The following is a 22500-nucleotide window of genomic DNA, read 5'->3' as shown; positions in this document are numbered from 1 at the left end:
TCTTGTAATATGCACATGTTATTCCAACGCATACACACATACATACACAGAAACACAAGCACACACACACACACACACACACACACACACACACACATACGCACACGCACACACATATATGTGATTGCTCATATGCACGTATGTATGCATATATGAATGATATGTTTGTATGTATAATAGGATGTATGTTATGTTTTAAAAGGATTTGGGGGTTTATAAGACCTTAAAAGAACAAGCGTACCTCAACAGCTGAAGGATTACAGTTTCTTCTGTTTAGGTTTCATCAGTCAATATGAATTTAGTCCAAGTTTGCAATTCACTCAATGTACAGAATATCTCATACAGTGGTGTGTAGGTGTATGCGTATATAATATGATTGTTATAATATAATATATAATAATATAATATAATGTATATATATATATATAAACATTTAAGGAATGGAGAAAACGCATGCTATAATTGCATACTTTATTCCTACATATGTTTCAAAAGATTACAACCTATGTGATCCATAGGGATCTGTGATATTAAAATTGTAACCTTCTCATCAGAGAAAGCATGGGAATCATCTTAAACGTAAGACATTATGACCGAGTATGAAAACAATAGATGGATAGGGTTATGACTTGATTCATTTGAAAAAAAAACGTTAGAGAATTGGACGCTACCGGATACTGGGTTGGACAACACATACATATAAATGTGTGAAAACATACATGCATACATAAATACATATACACATATACATACATACATACATATATATACACATATTTCTAATTGTTACACAAATTTTGGGTAAAACCTCCACTTTTACCCGCTCCCATTGATTGCACCTAGTATAGCACTAGCGTAGCAATAATTGGGTACCCTCCCAGCAGTATACTGGATAGATACTATCCCTTAGTGGGTTGTACCCCCAACCCCTAACTCTCTCACGTTATATATATATATATATATATACACACACATATACACGCATACGTCCACATTTACACATATGCACATACGTACCCACGCATATACAAATATACACATATGTGTACATGTCCCCAAACACACGCATATACATATATATATACATATACATGTGTGTATATATGAAGGTAACATCGTCGTTAAAGAATCACAAGTTAACTCGAAATGAGTGGTAACAACTGGAAGAACGGAGTAAAAACAATCACGATAAAATGAATATGGGAAAAGTCTACATCATTCGACCTCAATGAATTGTTATTGTTCTTGAAAGTTTTTTTTTTTTATACTAACAATGGACTGCTCGAAGCTAACTAACTTCCTACACGTATGTCTTTGAATTTTACGATTACGTATCAATATATCTATTATGTGTAGTGGGCAAACCCAGATACACATACATAAGCACACATGCGAAGCACATAGGCATGTGTACACACACGCGCGCACGCAACGCAAATACAAACACACACGTGCGCACGTTCTCAAGAGGTCAGAGATGTGTGACGAAAGATTTCTTGACAATGGGCGTAAGATAGAATAAGAACAATAATAAACGAATGAAGAACGAATATACAGTGCGTGTGTTTATTTGACAAAAAAAATGACCGTCCCGCAATATAACTATATATGTATATATATATATATATAAACAATATATGAGTATATGCATATATATGTACATGTATGTACATACCTTCATCCACATGTACACATAGATACATAACTGGGTACATGACGTGGCAAAAGAACATGGACAAAATGATAAACAAGGTACAATAAACAAGCAAGCCACATAAAAACATCTCCTTCATCAGCTGCCACCATTAAAACACCGGCGTTTCGAAGAATTAAGGCAGTACGCATCATTGAAATGGTTCTTCCCACGAACACAAATTAAATCATTTTCGTGGAGGATAGTGGCGGACGGAAAACAAGACAGGAAAACGAAACGGTGAATAAACAAACAAGCAAAAAGGCTGTACAGCCAGACGTGAAGTGTGTATGTATTGAACGCTGTGAAGCCCGTAACGGAGGGGCAAAGAAGTACGTGCGAGCTTGGTGATTCCAAGAACGAAAAGAAATAGCAGCCGGACACACGTGGCCAAGGCTGTGTGAAGAGAAAGAGTAGCAGAGGGAAAAGTAGGGGAGGAAGTAGAATAAAAGTGAGCAACGAGAGGTAGAGAGAGAGAGAGAGAGAGAGATAGTAGTAGTAGTAACGGTGAGAGGCGAAGGACGAGTAACAAGAGATAGAGAGAGAGAGAGATATTAATGACAGGTAGAGGCGAAGAATAGTAGAGGGAAGAATGAGAGGGGGATATATATATATATATATATATATATATATATATATATATATATATATATATATATTTATATATAATATATGTTTCAATCATTGACTGCAGCCATGTTGGGGCACCACCTTGTAGAATTTAGTTGAACCAGTTGAATCTAGTACTTACTTTAAATCACTAGCCTTGCTCTCTGTTACTTGATAACAAAGACAAACAAATACACACATGCACACGCAAACACACGTGCAAGCATAAACTGACACACATACACATGCCCGCACATACATACACATACACATACACATGCACGGCTAATGTCGTACGAAGAGATTCGTAATTCAGTTATGAAAGTGAAGGTGGTGGTGATGATGATGATGATGACGATGATGACAACGACGAAGACCAGACGATGACGATGATGGTGAGATGATGAAGACAATGATTACGGTGATGATTACGATGATGATTATGATGATGACTTTGATATTTGATATTATTCCGTTAGAGAGGTAGAACAGTAGAAATGTTTGAGGGTCGAACAAAATATTTTGTAGAATTTGCTTTACCTTTTCTTTTATATTCAGACTCCGCTGAACTCAACTTTGTGTCTCCTACCCCAGATGTCGCTAGAATAATTTTTCCGTCGTTTTATCCGACTGTAGATTTGCGGCAACCGGCATTGGTTTAACGTAGTACCGAACACACTGAAAATACATTGACGGACGCCTAAAACCGACAACCGAGACCGCAATTCACATTTGATTAGCATAAACAAATGAAGACTTAACCGCTATTGCATAGCCCACTGGATTTTCCCTGATTTCAGAGTGATACTAACCAGATATATACATCAACTTATTCAAATACCGGTGAAAAGATTACTAGAAATATTGTAAAATTCAGAGATGAGCTTATAAAAAGCCAAGTGTTAGAGAAATATAAAGACAGCCTTTACGCCGCAGTGAGAAAGAAATGGCTTATTTCATAGATTGTGTATATAATACTATTACAACATAATACAAATGTAATTATAACAATTCGTGATTGTTTTATATGGTTATCATGACACAGCCACGACACAATTGTTTGTTTCAGTTTCGTCACGCTATTCTATATGAAATTCTTTGCCAAAAAATCTATGCATACATTCACATTTCTACCAACACACATACACATTTATGCACATGCGCACACACTGACTGTTTATACTGTTAGAAAAATAAATTGTGACAAGGTTAGTTTGTATGTATTTAAAGACGTTTTTGTTAGATCTTAATACGTGTTTCGACTATTCAATTTCCTTGGCGCTGTTGTTGAAAGAAAAGTTATATTTTTAAAGAAAAGTTATATTTGTATCGATAGGCTGTTCCATTTAAAATAATCTTATTTATGATAAAAGTTGTGGTTAATTAGTCAAACAAGATATCGGGAGTAAGTGAATACCGTATGTAAAAATATGATATCCACTCGCCTAAGAAACAGAACTATTCAACACAATTATATTTAGAATCATATTACCTGCCGTGGATATTTTAACTGAAGAAATAGACCAGATTTACTTCCCCAGCCATAATGCTAATAAGCGGTTCCCTGGATCCTGTGGCGTTCCGTTGGAGGATTACTAATTTCTCCGGCTGACTTGTTGGGAAATAAATTGTTTTGCTCAAGCACAGAATGCATCTCCTGGTCGAGGAATCGAAGCTACAATCTTACGATCATGAGAGCAGCATCCTAACCACTGAACACACGGATACCTGAGCTAAAACTCCAAATGTAGGTTTCCTCAAGAATCAAATATTTCAGAGATACATAATTTGTAATTAGAGACGTCATGATAATTTTCTTTGTTCAGAATTTTAGTTTAGAAGAAGTCAGTTCCAAATGATTTATTGAAACAGTAAATTATTTCAGCTGCGAAGTGTCAATCCAACATCTGAATCTATCAAATAGTTGTAGAAACGAGATTATATATATCATCCAGTTGATGGACCTTTAAGGTGACGAACCTTTATGAGATGATTGCCCACAAAATGTGCAGTCAGTGTCTAACTGGTAAAAAAAGCTGCAAAAAGCTATACCTTCAGTCGACAGCAAAAATAGGTAACCATGCCTTCCTGCCCTTAAGACTTCACTTTTAACTATATCGTATCCGTCATTCTGAAGCGAGCTAGTAAAGTCATTGATTATCTTCTGTTGTCTTCCATGATATCTTCATCCTGCCAGCTGCCTGGTTTTCACAAAGTGCTCGATTCTATCTCTTCCCTTATAAAGTACAATGAACTGAGCCTGCTGTCTGGTTATAGTGTTGATAAACCTGGTGATAGTCTTTGCTCATCTTATTACCGCGTTGTCTATAACATGTATATCATTCTTTTAAGAAACCACATTTCTGAAGCATTTACGAGCTTTTAAATTTGTTTGGTGATGTTCCAGGCCACATATCCAAACTTAAGGATGGGTCCTATGTATCTCCCTAGGTTCCTTTTTCCTCTCTCACTCTCTCTTTCTTTCTCTCTCTTTCTCTCTCTCTCTCTCTCTCTCTCTTTCTCTCTCTCTCTCTCTCTCTCTCTCTCTCTCCCTCTCTCTCATTTTTTTAATAATATATATTTGATCTCGCTAAAAGCACGTTAAATCTGTTCAGTTTTTGACTACACTTCTTTGAAATTTTTCCCATCTGAAGTAATGAATATTTGAAGCTGTCTATATGTGTATTTGTTGAGGGGAAAAATAATAGCTAATGCTCTTCACCTTCTGAGAAGTGTCAATGAAAGAACAGTTGAACTACACTAAAAACTATATTCACGATAGATGGTATAACTCTAAATGGTAAGAACTTATGTATGATATTGATTACAAGCAGAAATAAACAAAGTTAGAAATTATATAGGACAGAATGTGAAAGTGAAGAGCGGACCAGGACAAGCGTCTCTGTTACTCCTAAATTCGTTTTCATTGGTATGTTACCAGGTATGCAAATTGGAGAATAAAATATCAACCGACGATACATCCCTCATAGCATTAACAGTGAAAGATGTACAAATTCTAGTTGGTACTATTAATGATGAGAGTGAAAATACGAATCTTAGTCTTCGTACCAAAACCCAGAGACAATTACCACATCAAAGAATGTACTTCCCATTTGCAACATAAGAATTAATGGAATGAAAAAGTTTACATAAATTTACATTGATGCCAGAGTTTCCTTTTTACGTAAGGCTGTCAATTGATAAGTCACAAAATAACATTGATTCTCATGGTCATTAATCTCCCTCTCGGTATTCTTAGAAAGTTATTTTAGCACTTCTCTAAGTTTCGTATTACATAAGAAGCAGTAAAGTCTTCCGACAGGAACTATGGTTGGATTTGTTCCATTGACTTTCTTTCAACCTGTCAGTAAATTCTAATCATTTCTTTTAAAATAAAACTCAATATTTATAGAAGAGATATTAAAATGGCGCATTCGTTGCTCTCCCCAACTCCTGTATAGTCGAATGACTTATTTCCCTTTCCGTCACACTATGCATGCCTAATAAAACTACGTAAAGTGTATAATGTGTAGGTATATATGACGGTATATGACCGGCCATCTTGAATACAATAACATTCTGAAATCTATATAGTACTATTATAAGGCATTCATGCCTTCCCCAATGTTATGTGCAGAATAAGCGAAATTTGTCCAATCAGAATTCAGAAAAGACTTTTCTTTGTTGACTTGTTTTATCACCATTATCATCTGTAAAACTCAAAATATACTTTCTCGTATTGGCATTCACCTTTGCCATAACAACTTTCTTTTTATAATATCATCAACGAGTTTTTCTCCTATGAATTATCCTCCATCGTAATTCGTTTCACTTTTATCGCCTAGAAGACCTCCCCATGTAGATTAGATAAGAATTATCTTCAAACGATGCAAAGGAATGTTTTAACATCATCCTCACCCTCACGCCACCACCATTCTCTAACTTTTGGCTTGTTCTTTTCTTTTTCTTGTTTTCTCTGAGATGAAACAGCAAAACATCTTTATTGATTATATTTTCTTGTTTATTTTTGTTTACTTTTCAGTTCTTATTTATGGCCACTTTCAGTGTTTTCGTCTCAGATAAAATTTCCCTATCCATCCCTTACCTCTTCCTTATTCCTTAGCTCTTCTTCCTCCCTCCCTCACGGCCCAAATTGAATGAGTCGACGAGATAAAATAATGAAACACTCCAAAAGACAAACCAGTCTTTGATTGTTACGTATTATTATCACCACCACCACCAACCCCACCACCACCACCACCACCACCACCACCACCACCACCATCACCAACACCACCACCACCACCAACACCACCAACACCACCATCACCACCAACACCAACACCACCACCACCACCACCAACAACAACACCAACACCACCACCACCAACACCAACACCAACACCAATACCACCACCACCACCACCAACACCGACATCACTACACAACTACCGCCGCCACCACATCGGCACCACTATCGCTACCACCATTACCACCAGATCTGAAACTATCATAAGTTTTAGCATCATCACCAACACCACCCTCACGATCGCCACTGTCGCTGCCACATCTGTTATCATCACTGACACCACCATCATTACTATCACATACAGCAACAGCAACGTCACCACCGTCAACATCACCACCATCATCCTCTCCTGCAACAATACTACCAACCCAACAATAAGAAAACACCACTACCTCGCCACCACAAGCACTAACCACCACTGCTATTATCAACAATTTTAGCACCACCACTACCACCACCGCCACCACTAACATTTCAGCCACTACCAACAAACCAAAATCCCTAATACAGTATCTCCACTACTTTCACCAACACCAAAGCCGCATCCACCTCCATCACTGCTACCACCACCACCACCACTACCGCCACCATCACTTCCACCACTACCTCCACCCCCACCACCATCGTCTTTCTCATCAGTACTAATACCACCCTACCACTTCTATCAACACCACTACCCTTACATCACCATCTCTGTCACTACCACCACCAGCACCACCACCACCTCAACACCACCACCACCACCACCATCACGACCACCACCATCACCACCACTACCATCACCACCAACAACACCAGATCATCACCATCACAACAGTAACACTAACATTATCATCACCATCAACACCTCCATTAGTTGTTCCGCCACCATCTCCACTACTTGTATCATCTCCACCATCAGTACATATGTGGGCAGTAACCCTAAAATATAATCTGATTGAGAATAATAATGAAGAAGTAGGAAGAGAACTTGGAGAGAATCACACATAGTTTCCAAAGAATTTATTGGCCATTTATTGCAATGTTTGGTATTTGAGAGGGCATTGGTTGATGCTATTTGTTAACACATAAAATATTTGGCTGCCTTGTGTAAAAGGCCACATAATCTAAACTCCACGTGTTTTTTCTGTGATATTAAGACAAAAATCTGATATATATTTTCCTAAAGTCAATATTGTAAGCTGTAATACGATAGCGTTTAAAGAAACTGCATAGCTTCAGCTGTGAATATTAGATATTACAGTCCGGATTTAATGTAAGATATCAACAAGAGTCATCTTTCGTATGTGTAAATAAATTATATGACATCAACTCTACCCCACGAAGAAGTCATAACGTCCGCTGTTTAGATCCAGTTGGCATGGCATTGAATTACAGGGATAAGTGATAAATCTACCCCTGGATATAGAACCAGAAAACGTTAGGTAACATTTTTAACAGAAGATATGTCCCTTACTTACAAAATTTCAATGGTAAGTAGTATCATATAATGTCAAGTGCCATACAAAGAAATACAAGAAAATTGTGTTGGATTCGAACTGGACCCTATAGAGTTGATATTTATGCTTGATATTGAAAAATCATTTCACTTAAGCATATTGATAGGTTCAGGACATTATTTTTTTTAGTGTGGGAGACTTCATCTATCGCTCAGCAACACCGTGAACTAGTTCTTCGGGTATTTGGTAGAGTTCATTCTGTTATAAGCATGCATTTCATGTCCTGTCGCTTCCTTATATCTGTCACTGCGACCCTTAGAAAACTTTTAAAAAACTTCCTTTTCTGAACTAAATTCTGAGTTAATTAAAAACAAAAATTCTAAAATAAAGCTAAAGATAAAATTGATTAAAGCAGCTATATGTCAATTAATGCAAGAACCCATCTATTTATGCATTTAGTTTCGTTACCTGCTATTTCTGGCGGGGTCATTAAGGCACCTCATCCATACAGTCCGATCAGAAGCAAACATTATTAAACCTTTCTGCTAGATTTCAAAATATAACCAACTAAGATCTTGTTGGCTGCTTTCGATTTCCTGTCGGTCGGTTCTGCTTTGTGATCATTTCTTGCGGGACTCTAGCATGATGTGCGTAGTACCGGAGTTCTGACGTCTTAAAGTGAAGTAGTGACTCGACCTGCAAGAGAATCATCTGAAGGAAATCTAAAATTATAATAGCTGTTGTTAGTATTTAACACGAGATCAGTCATTACTGATCAAACCTGTACAAGTTGCTTTCCAGCTGTGACTGTTTTGTCTTTTTTCTTAGGCACAGTGAACCTAAGATTACGTTATCAAATGTATTACTATTTTTTTATGACAGCAGGGTCAGATATGAAATAGGAACTCTAGCACGCATAAGGTGACTGACTAGTGGTTGCATGTGTTAATGTTCTTGTTTAACCCCAAGTCAACAATAATTAAATAGTCCTGTTATCACAGATTTCCAGCCATGCCAGTTTATCTAGAATAATTATATTGTCCTTTAATCTAGTAGGAATTTGGTTACTTTTTTTTTAACAAGCCTTTGTTAAAAACTGAAAGTGGATGGGTAACAGTGCGGAATGCATCAGACTCTCGACAAATATTTCGATACTTTTTGATATGTTTCGGTCTTACTAGAATTCTTGAGCAAAGTATCATCTCCTTCATATTCACCAATCATTAATATAACAGTGACAATATATAGATATTTAGAGGACAAATATTGATAATGGTTTCAGATTTTCGCCCAAAGCCAGCAGATTTAAGAGTGTAGGTATAGCCGGTTACATCGACCGCAGTGCTCGACTGGTACACCGCTGGGCATATTGTGTAGCCTAGTAACGATTCTGCCAGCTCGCAGCCTTCTGCCAAGGTTAAAAATGCAAATGAAACTAATCATAACAAAGACAAATTTGAAAAGAGAAAATACTTACATACTAGGAACAATATAGGAACAGGCCTACCTTCTTAGAGTTCGCATAGGTATATACTGCAACAAGTCGGTCATCTGACTTGCTAGAAATACTGACGCTATAGGGAATCTGTAGCTTAATCGATAACACGGATGCATTGCAGTGATATATACGGAGTATGATTCCATCTAGTGGGGTTTTACATATAAACTAGAGCTTATTATATCTTTTTTATATATATATTATAATCATTCGTGATATTTGGTATCCAAGCAATGAATTCTAATATAGGTACAAGGCCACGAATTTCGAGTGAAAGGGTTATTCGGTTATGTCAGACCAAGAGCTTGATATATATCTTAATTAATCGACACCAGGGTGCAAAGTTGATTTTGGTATCTTTTCAAATCAGGACAAAAAAAAAAAAACGGAATAACTCCTACAAGGTATGTCGTCGGCTCTCTATCGGATAATGTGACTTCTCCATCCCTGAATCTTTTATTATTACTAGGTAGTTTTCGCAAACAAATTGATAAAAAGCAACATTAATATAGATACCAGAAGAATATAAATAAAATGTTATATGATGTTTACTCTACCATATTGAGGTTAGATTCGAACATCAAGAGAAGTATAATACTATCAAATAGGTCACAAGATTTTGAAATGTGGAAATGTAAAAGAATTTTGAGAATATCGTAAAAAAAACATAAAAACAAAGATACGATACTAAAATGGTCAAAGCTAAAAAATTTTTATAAGATACCACCAAAGAAAAAAACTAACATATTTTTGAAACTTAAACAGGAAGAAATTGTTACTAAACATTGTTAATAGAAAGAAAAATAAAAGAGAAGAAAGGAAGAGGGGAAACCTAGGATTATGTAGGCGGATAATATCAACGATTAAAATACAGTAGATGTAGAAATATAGCTGAAAAATAACCGATTGGCGGTCCAACTGAGAAGAGCAGTTGATATTATAGATGAAGATGAGTAGACGTTAATTCTTTTCTACTCTAGGCACAAGACCCGAAATTTTGAGGAAGGGAGCCAGTCGATTAGATCGCTCCCAGTATGCAACTGGTACTTAATTTATCGACCCCAAAAGGATAAACGGCAAAGTCGACCTCGGCGGAATTTGAACTCAGAACGTAAAGACAGTTGAAATACCTCTAAGTATTTCGCCCGGTATGCTAACGTTTCTGCCAGCTCACCGCCTTATGCAGAGATCAATTCTGATGACGCAATTGTAAATGAAGTGGCTTTGAGTACTCCAGTTTCCCTAACTATGGTTTAGCTTAAATACAAATCTGACTCGATTTAACTTCGTTAATAGGAAGACGGCGGTGTTTTCGGTATGATATAGTTATTTATATCTTCAGCACAAATCTTAATTCGTTGCGAATTCCTTTCCAGTTTTGTGAGGATATGACCAGAGAAGGATAGGATGGATCACCACAGCATACTGTCAAATGCTTTGTCGATTTCATAAAAACTGGAGTTGTTAGTGAAGGTGCATGGTCTAGTGGTTAGGGTTTTGCAATGCACGGGTGATGCATTGTGTTCCCGAGAAAAGCAAGACATTTCAATTTGCTCCAGTTCACTCAGCTATAGATGGAAACTACAGCAATGAACAGGCGTCTTCTACATGGAAAGTTCAGTGATCTCGAATACTTATAAGACAAACAACCACCCTAAGAGTTCTAGACCTTGAAACACGAATGTCTTGAGCCTGGTGAAACATGATGAAATACATAGATACTGTGTGTTTAATTATCTCACTAAATTTACGTTCATATGATCTAATTTTAAATTTATATTAATGGCAAAATTTTGACAGTTAAAGAACGTTTAATAAAGACTAAATATCGAAAATGATGTAAATAAAGGGTTAAAGAATTTGGGTGGTTCTGTTTTGAAAATTAGTCTGTTCCCAGTTGGTAATGTTGAGTGATATGAAGGCACGTTGCTTATGGAAACCAGAGAGATATATTTATTTTTCTAGGTTGACATGAAAACTGGCTTATGTTTTATATAAGCATATATATGTTTAAGCGCACGCACATCCACACATGTACACTTATATGTATTTTTGTGTGTAAAAAGGAACATATAAGTATATATGTATAAATATACATGTATGTATGTGTGTATGTGTGTGTGTCTATATGTGTGTGTGTCTATATGTGTGTGTGCGTGTACAACACATACACAAATGTATGAGGCGTAAAAGGAAATTTTCTCGTGAATAATACATATATATTGTGTCTGTATCTATCTGTCTGTCTACCTATCTCTCTATCTATCTATCTATCTATTTATCTCACGACAAATATATATATATAAATATATATATATATATATATATATATATATATATATATATATATATATATATATATATATATATATATATATATATATATATATATATATATATATATATACATGTATATGTATGCATATATATATATATATATATATATATATATATATACGTATGCATGTATGTTTAGATACATTCATAGATAGATAGATAGATAGATCCATACATACATACATACATACATGCATACACACACATACACACATACATGCATAGTCGTGCCTGGTAGTATATCCACTTACGGAGGCACCCACGAAGCAACATCTACACATATACGGACACAAATATATTTATCTCTGTCTATAGATACACATATGTACACAAAACTAGACACAAACAGACACACATACACACACAGGTATATAAATGGGATGTACACAATTTTTTTTGCTTTCTATCCTATGTGCCTGGTTCTAAGAAAAAAATCATATTTACCAGTAATTCTGCATACGCTGATGAAGGACCCACACAAGCATGTTTTTATGAACGTGCGACCCTTTAGAAACATGATATCATATCTGGAGAGAGCATATGCTGCACAGACACACACACACACACACACACACACATGCAAGCAGGGGTACACAAACATACAAAAACCCACACACACGTATAACACATATATATCTGTATATATGCATACATATATATATATATACATATAGATAGATAGATAGACAGACAGACAGACAGACAGACAGACAGACAGATAGATAGATAGATAGATAGATAGATAAATATATTATAGACTCGCATATATTTATCTGTATTTCTATCTATGTATCTCTATAAATATATATATATATATATACGACGGTCTTCTTTCAGTTTCCGTTTGCCAAATTCACACACAAGGTTTTGGTCGGCCCGAGGCTATAGTAGAAAACACTTGGCTAAGGTGCCACGCAGTGGGACTGAACCCGGAACCATGTGGCTGGTAAGCAAGCTACTTACCACACACCCAGTTCAACGGCAGTTTGCGATTTGCATATTCATATATAATCTATATGTAAAAGCTCCTTTCTGCATTTTAATAATGAATTTGATTGTTTTTGTTAATCTGTAAGAGGGGAGCACTTTGATATAAACACGTTTCATATGGAACAACTAAATTAGAACGCAAGATTCTTCGAGTCTTCACAAAATATGCTTTCCATCTATAAATATATTTGTGTTGGTATATATGTGAGTTTGTGTGAGCTTGTATAAGTGGATACACCACCATGTTCATCTATCTATCTATCTATCTATCTATCTATCTATCTATCTATCTATCTATCTATCTATCTATCTATCTATATCTATCTATCTATCTATCTATCTATCTATCTATCAATCTATATATCTATCTATCTATCTGTTTATTTAACCATATATCTGTCTATTATGTGTGTGCATATATGCTGGGGTGTAAAGCATTTTACATCAATATACACATATAATTTATCTTCCCGCGTTTGTGTGTTTTATTGGTTTGCGTAAATGTATTCGCACACACGTTTGGTATTATAAAAGGATGAGCACTTAGATATGTCGATATATAGTCAGAAAGATATACATATATACCTGTATTTATCTATCTCGTCCACACACGTGTGTGTGAGTCTGTGTGTTTGTGTGTGTGTGTGAGTATGCATGCGTATAAATATATATAGAGAGATAGATAGATAGATACATACATACATATATAGATTTATATATAAATATATATACGCATTTCTCTCTCTCCATTTCTCTCTCTTTGTATACATAAAACATACATATATATATATATATATATATATATATATATGCATATATAGATATTATATATATATATATATATATATATATATATATATATATATATATATACACGTGTGTGTATTTATATATGTATATATATATATGCATATATATGTATGTGTGTATGCGTGCGTAGATGTGTGTGTGTTTAAATAGATAAATAAATAGAAAGCCAGACAGTGATATAGATAGATAAGAAGATTAAAAAAACAACATAACACATAATACTGTACAGCTGTCATATCTAGCATAAAACCAAACCAGTTGCTAAAGAAGATTTAACCCCTCTACCCATATTATATAGCCCGGGTTCCTGGAACCCTCCACCCGTATAACAATACAGCGTCTTCAAATGCCACCACCCACTTCTCACACATCTCACAACCTCCACCCTTCACTCAATACTCCACCTCAATATGTTACCTATTAGGTTCACAGACCTCACTTCCGCTTCTATTACACACCTGCCCTCATAGCAGTGAAACAACACCCGCTATATATCGTTTGCATACTCACGTTCGCACCTCTTACTACCACTGATACTACTTTGCTTATAAGTTCTGTCTTTGTCACTTTATCCCTCTCTCTCGGTCTCTTTATCTATATATCTATCTCTGTATTTGTCTCTCTGTCTATCTATTCATATATATATATATATATATATATATATATATATATAACCATTTTTCAGCCTGGTCACATTCTATTTCCTAAGTATATCACTTTAGATTACATATATACATATATACATACATGCATATATACATACATGCATATATGCATACATACATACGTATATATATATATATATATATATGTATATTGTATTTATATATCGCACACACATATATACACATATATACATGTATATATATATATATATATATATATATATATATATATATATATATATATTTATATATATATATATATATATATATATATACATATCTCTCTCTCACTGTATATATGTATATATATACATATATATACATATATTGTTTTTCTTTTTTGCTGCTGTTTTCATAACTTGTCTCTTCTTTGTATTATATTTACGTGTGAATATGTGAATATATTTGTGTTGGAGTGCGTATTCGTATAATTACACACACACACGCACACACACACACACACACACAAACACAAACACACACACACACACACACACAGGCACTCACGCACACATGCACACACATACACAATCACCGACTCACACACGCGCATTTACACACACAAAGAAGAAAAAACGTATACCACACACCACAGATGCGTTTCTTTATACACATAATAGGGAAATGTAATACATAAAAGCTTAGACATATACACAAACATTTTAGTTCATGCACAAATAATGTAGAAATGAAATTTGCTCTAAACACCTCTCTGACTATCTCTCCCACTCTCTCCTGCTCTCTCTCTCATTTCTCTCTCATTCTCTCTCTCACTCTCTCTTTCTCACTCACTCACTTTGTTACTCTGTAGTTATCTACCCATCTACCTATCATTTAGGTGTGCCCACACTCAAAACCGCGAATAGACAGCACACACACTTATGTGTGCATATACATACATACTTGCATAGAAATATATATATATATATATATATATATATATATGTATATATATATATATATATATATATATATATATATATATATATATATATATATACACATGCATTCGTACATACTTACACATACATGCAAACATCTGTGTATACATCTATCTATACCTACACATACATGCATACATATGTATATATATATTTATATATATATATATATATATATATATATATATATATATATATATATATATACTTACTTACATAGAAATATATATATATATATATATATATATATATATATATATATATATATATATATATACACATACATACATACAAGTATACATACCTACATTCATACACACATATGTACATGCATACATATATTCATCCTTTCTACTATTGGCCCAAGGACAGAAATTTTGTAATTCTTGACATCTTGGCCTTACAAATTTCTGTGCCATTCTTCTTTTCCCCGTTACCATCGTGACAGATCGAGCTGATATCTAATCCAACTGTGATGATATCGTCTTTGAAAGACAACTAGTACTGCATTGACCAATACCTTTCATTTCTAAAGACATTGTTTGTATTATTTGAGGGGATATTTTGCCTTTTCTAACATGCCAATCGATCTCATTGGAGCTTTCTTGTTGGCACGCTTCACTAATTGTTAGAATAATTCTGTCGCTAGCAGTCACACCCCAGTCAACTCTGATCGAGCAGACTTTGACCAGAAACATTCCACCGTAAACATTGCCTCAGAAAGTGCAAAATACTCTCCTACGAAGAGCCAGATTTAAATCTTGGGGGTTCCTGGTCACTTCCAGGTCGGTGGATCTTTCGTACACGAGAATTAAAATATTGGAAAATTACCCAATTCAAATCTGAAAACCCATCTATTTCGTGTAATTGAGTTTGATGAGTTAACAGAGTAAGTTTAAATAAATGACTGAAAATGTCGCTTTATAGATATAATTTTTAAAAATTCATATTTCGTTTTTCACAAATCAAATTCTCTTGCAGTGAAAAGTACAATGAAGGAGGTATGAGGGGGTAAGATTTTTTTCTTTTAAAGCGAACTACAAATGTTTTAGAATGTGAAATATGATAAAATGACAGAACATTATGAAAAAGAAAAAAGAAATCATTTTAGTGGCTGTTGCTGTTACAAAGGCACAATGAGTGTGTGTGTGCTTGTGTGTGTGTGTGTGTGTGTGTGTGTGTGTGTGTGTGTGTGTGTGTGTGTGTGTGTGTGTGTGTGTGTGTGAGTGTGTGTCACAGGGCGTGAGTGGAGATACCAACATATAAAAGACATGATTTTTAAGTTATTGTTTTCAAAAGGCTTCCCTTCATTGGCTTGCAATGATCGAAAATGAAAATAGAAAATCTCTACAAAAACAGAAAAATTCAAACAGCTGTTCCGAAATTTTCCAGTAGTGGGTAGAAGAAAAAAATATATTTGTTACAAATGTTCACTACCTTCTCAAAATGCAGTAAAAACACTATAATATATTCAGAACAGTATTTTCACCGTTCTCAGATGAGGCAATATGAGAAAGACAAGATAAAGTAAATTTGCTGCTTCACTTCCCAACAATTACATTTGAAAAAAGACTCATACATCAGAAAGATCAGAAATGCAACAAAAGTTTAAAATATCTTGGTCAAATGAAAGAAGATCATGGGAAAATAACCCAAGATATGAAATTAACGACACTCGATTAAATATAAAAAGTTAGCATAAACTATTCTCTATAGCTTTTTCGCTATCTGCTGGAATGGCTTCTCTTTAACAATACAAGTATTAAAATTAGTCATTGCCCATTTTACCCCAATTTACACATATTTGAAACTTTGAAACTTATCAAATTAGAAACCAATATAGAAAAGAATATTAATGGGCGCAGGAGTGGTTGTGTGGTAAGTAGCTTGCTTACCAACCACATGGTTCCGGGTTCAGTCCCACTGCGTGGTATCTTGGGCAAGTGTCTTCTACTATAGCCTCGGGTCGACCAAAGCCTTGTGAGTGGATTTGTTAGACGGAAACTGAAAGAAGCCTGTCATATATATATATATATATATATATATATATGTGTGTGTGTGTGTGTGTGTGTGAGTGTGTGTTTGTGTGTCTGCGTTTGCCCCCCCCACTTCGCTTGACAACCGATGCTGGTGTGTTTACGTCCCCGTAACTTAGCGGTTCGGCAAAAGAGACTGATAAAATAAGTACTAGGCTTACATAGAATAAGTCCTGGGCCACAGTCAAATGACTGAAACAAGTAAAATAGTAAAAGAGAATGGTTAAACACCCAAAATTATCAAGTTATTTTATTTGCTACCTCAATTACAATCGAGTCAAACCTGAGGAAAAACGTCTTGAAAATAAATTACCTGTCACCTATGATTCGAACTATCTCAATTTCGACAGCAATTGTAACAACTATACTGACCACTTTTTATACCCAACAGGAAGAAAATAACAAGAAATTGGAAATTACTCATTTTGCCCCAGTTACCAATTTTGAATCGCTTCCATATAGTAATGCTTTGATAAAACAAAATTCAAACTTTAAACTTTGGAGCATATTCCATACTTTCTTGTTTCATAAAATAAGTCCAGTTTTCAACGCCTCACCAAAATAACTAAATTTAGAAGTAGCAATATATGCGTTTATGCGCGCGCAAGTATGTGTGTGTGTGTGTGTGTGCGTGTGTGTGTGTGTGTGCGTGTGTGTGTGTGTGTGTGTAGTTTTTTGTAAGATCGAAGCAAGTTTGCGCAGACAAGTTTGCGGATAAAATGTTTTTAGTATTGTAATCCGCAATACTAATTCTAGCGAGACTAATAAACATTTCACTCCATTGTGGGAGATGAGTTTTTTTTTTTTTTTTTTTTTTTTTTACCACCGAAATAATGTGACCCGCACACATTTATGGCTCGATAACATGTACCATGAATTGTTTTAGGTGCTTATGGAGCAGTGATCAGATAGAGATCCCTCTCGATCCTCCCCACTCTTTAGTTCATTTCTTTCAGACTACAAATGATATGCAAATAATAGTAATGACTATTGTTGATTTAAATGAGTTGAACCATCCAACAATAACAAGAAATTACTACGCTAATTTAAAGAATAGAAATAATCGAGACAATAGTAGCCCTGTAGCTAGAAAATCAACGAAAGCAACAACAGCAGCAGCAGAAGCAACAATAAGTGATGATTCATCGACGGCCGTTATACCTACTCGAAAAAAGGACCAGAATTTCCATAAATTAATGCTTACTGTCTCTTATGCATTGAAAAGTACGTAGAAGCAAGGCCATATTAATAGGGGGTGAAGGCGAAAATTTCCCCGCGCCTCCGAGGATAATGCTTCCCCAGCTATAATGGTAACGTAGCCCTCAGTACAGGGGAAAGGCCAACTCTCAGCTGCCTGATATGAAGAGGTTCTGCTTCAATATACAAACGTGTCTTGACTTCCTAAAAAATGTAATGGATTCTCTGTTAGGATAAATTACTATACATTTTGCCACCTTAGAGACACTAGAGCAACTGCAATTCCTTTGAGAATTGAAGCTGTTTTGGGGAGATATATGTGTGCATGTATGCATGTATGTATTTATGTATTTCTCTGTATGTGTGTGTGTGTGTGTTTGTGTTTGTAAGTATGAATGCATAAAAGAGTTTGACCGAAAGAAGTTACTTCTCTAGGTCAAAATCCATTCAACGCATGACTAAGCAATGACATTTGCTTGACCACTTTCAGTTAAAGGCACACACACACATACGCACGCACTCATTCGCGCACATACATTCACAGACACATACACATACATGCACACACACACACACACACACACATATATATATATATACACGCATATACACACACACATACACACACACACACACACATATATAGAGAGAAAATTTGTAGTTTGGAATCAGTAGTGCTTTGACTGCTATTTCTAAATTGTCAGTATGTTGGAGAAGCAACTCAATTGCTAATCCCTGTATATTTATAATGATAAATAGTCTTACCGATAAAGGTTTTTTTCATACTGAACTACTTGGCAGAATTGTTAATTATTAATTCTATTATTAATTGACAATTCTCTGCCCTTATTCTTGTATATATATATATATATATATATATATATATATATATATATATATATATATATATATATATATATATATATATATATATATATATATATATATATATATATATAGATAAATAGATAGATAGATAGATAGATAGATAGATAGATAGATAGATAGATAGATAGATAGATAGATAGATAGATAAATAGATAGATAGATAAATAGGTGTGTTTGCGTTCATACATGCATAAATATAAATATATTGATACATATATATGTATGTGCCTGTGCATATACAAACGCAAAAGAAAAGAAATTTATTCGTGATTTATCAGTTCCGTACGTTTCAAATAGAAAATCGTACCTGAAAATGATGCAATGCAACACCCTCCGCACAACTCATTCGATCTCATATTTGATCGACCAAAATGCATCAGAGATCGGAATTCAACAGTATTCTATTCTCATCAATGCTAAAACAACACCGGTGACATTCAAAAGGAATATTTTCAGGTGTATTCGTTTCACTGCTTATGTTTACATCTGTTTAAAAGCAGGTGGAGTTGTTTACGTCTTTTTCCTTCTTATTGCGCATAACTTACTATTTCGACATTATATTGATCCATAAAATATGTGCCAGACTGTCATACGTTTTGGACTATTTACGATTGTACACATACAGAGGCACTTGTAATACACACACACACACACACACACACACACACACACACACACATATATATATATATATATATATATATATATATATGTACTTCAGTGTAGTTTATGTGTGCGTGTTGGTCGTAAAAGTGCGTGCGCGTGAGTACATGTGATCTGCATGGTTTTAGGTTTCTCACTGTTTGCATATTTCCATTATGAACATTTCCCAATCTCGACAGAAGGGAATCTTTATAAAGTTATCCCTACCATCTGTTTTATCACTTGTGTTTGTTTATGTTGTCAGACCTTTTACACATTTTCTTTCAACCTCACTCGCCACCAACATTCAAAGCCATTCACTTACCACACCTAACCGATCAGCCATCTTTGAAAATCGCAAATAAGTCGGCAAAGAAATAAAAAATTTATCTTATTTGTCTTTTTATATACACGCATACTCACAAACATCCAAACACACACACACACGTGCATGCTCAGAAACCTACGTGTATATATACATATATTAAGACAAACACGCTCTCTTACGATAAACACATATACACACATACATACATGCGCATACACACACACACACACACACACACACACAGAGTTATATAAGAGTCCATGTACCCACACTAAAAGACACACATTTATTCATTACTCTATTAATTTATACTTCGAAGTATGGCGGGTGTCAGTTTAGTCAGCTGGACAAAACTAATCCTCGACAAAGTTTCGGAGGCATTATCAAACTTTTCCTTCTATGCGGTAATGTTAATATACTAGATATATGTATTGAGTACACTTTCAATTAATGTTTTGGATCTCTTGATGTGTTGTTTCAAGTAAACTACACACACAGCCATATATCGATATATACCCCCCACACACACGCACACACACATGCATGCACATATGCACGCACATACGTTTATATATTATATATTTTAGTATCTGCACGTCAAAATTATATACAAAATCAGTTTATCGACAAGCTAAATGGTTACTCAAAAGATTTTAGTAGAGTACTTGTGTATTTAAATTTTACAAGGAAAAGTTGATAGTGGCTTTGACGTTATACATACATACATACATACATGCACTCATATAGGCGCAGGAGTGGCTGTGTGGTAAGTAGCTTGCTTACCAAGCACATGGTTCCGGGTTCAGTTCCACTGCGTGGCATCTTGGGTAAGTGTCTTCTACTATAGCCTCGGGCCGACCAATGCCTTGTGAGTGGATTTGGTAAACGGAAACTGAAAGAATCCCGCCGTATATATGTATACGTATATATGTGTGTGCGTGTGTGTGTGTGCGTGTGTGTGTGCGTGTGTGTCTGTGTTTGTCTCCCTAGCATTGCTTGACAACCGATGGTGGTGTGCTTATGTCCCCGTCACTTAGCGGTTCAGCAAAATAGACCGATAGAATAAGTACTAGGCTTACAAAGAATAAGTCCCGGGGTCGATTTGCTCGACTAAAGGCGGTGCTCCAGCATGGCCACAGTCAAATGACTGAAACAAGTAAAAGAGTAAGAGTAAAAAGTAATATATATATATATGCATGCTTACATATGCGTGTGTGTGCGTGTATGTGTGTGATATTATCATTATTATTATTATTATTATGGTTCAGTAGTTTTATTTATATAACGTGCTTTCACTTCACTACCGAGCGCAGCTCTGTGCGCCTTGGGTATGTGCTGTGGTTTGCTGTGGTGCTCTTATGTTTACTGTATTGAAAGTGTTTTGCGTAGAATGTGTGCAGTACCCAGTAGTGCAATTTTCTGTATGTTATATATATTTGTAAGTCCTGCTATTTTTGTTATGTATTTGTCTGAATATTTTTTTATTATACCTAAGGCACCTACTATGATAGGAATTGTTTCTGTTTTTAGATTCCACATTCGAGTTATCTCTATTTCCAGGTCTTCGTATTTTGAAAGTTTTTCCATTTCTTTTAGAGAAACGTTGTCATCTGCTGGTATTGATACATCAATTAGAAAGCATTTTTTTTCTTCATGATCTTTGACAACTATATCTGGTCTATTTGCCGAGAGCAGTGCTTGCCATGAAAGTTACACTGGGGTAAAATATACGAAGCCCATTATACCCATCATGACTACCCGTCTAATAAAGCTACATCAGGCATATGGATCCCAACCACATGTGCGTGACATAGGGATCTTATTTCAAGATAAACAGCGCGTGGCCATGCAAGTGGAGCCCAGTTAGAATTTTCTTGATGTTGAGTAGCCCTTCCCGATCAAAAGGTCCCTGAATAAGGTTTGTTTAAGGATGATGAACGAAACACCCGTGTTTCCACAGCTGAATTCAAACCCTTTAAATTCCTTTCAACACATGGCTATGATGCACCCCCAGAGGTGCACATATAATCAGTCACCAAGATAACATGAGGTAATCTACAATTTCGGTTGCACATTGTCTCTTTTTTTTTTATTAGGTATTTAGCGGCAATAATAATA

General features: G+C 35.2%; 1 long non-coding RNA gene across 18 annotated transcripts in view; it reads left to right on the top strand.

Moving 5' to 3' along the window:
* The window catches only part of LOC149134999 (uncharacterized), a 139780-nt gene that overhangs the window by 114147 nt on the left and 3133 nt on the right, over nucleotides 1-22500 (top strand). For 8 of the 18 annotated variants that reach the window (XR_016242196.1, XR_016242195.1, XR_016242199.1 and 5 more), the window contains one exon: nucleotides 5244-5552. The exons of 4 other annotated variants lie outside the window; for them this stretch is intronic. This is a non-coding gene — a long non-coding RNA (uncharacterized LOC149134999). Of the gene's footprint in view, nucleotides 1-2860; nucleotides 3505-5243; nucleotides 5553-10924; nucleotides 11262-22500 lie in introns of those variants that run through there. 6 more of the 18 variants (XR_016242205.1, XR_016242203.1, XR_016242206.1 and 3 more) reach the window with 3 other exon arrangements.

Source organism: Octopus bimaculoides, chromosome 6, assembly GCF_046866305.1.
Source record: "Octopus bimaculoides isolate indiv1 chromosome 6, ASM4686630v1, whole genome shotgun sequence".
Classification (NCBI taxonomy): Eukaryota; Metazoa; Mollusca; class Cephalopoda; order Octopoda; family Octopodidae; genus Octopus; species Octopus bimaculoides.
Note: the sequence above shows the minus strand (reverse complement) of the source record. Positions and strands in the feature narration are given on the sequence as shown.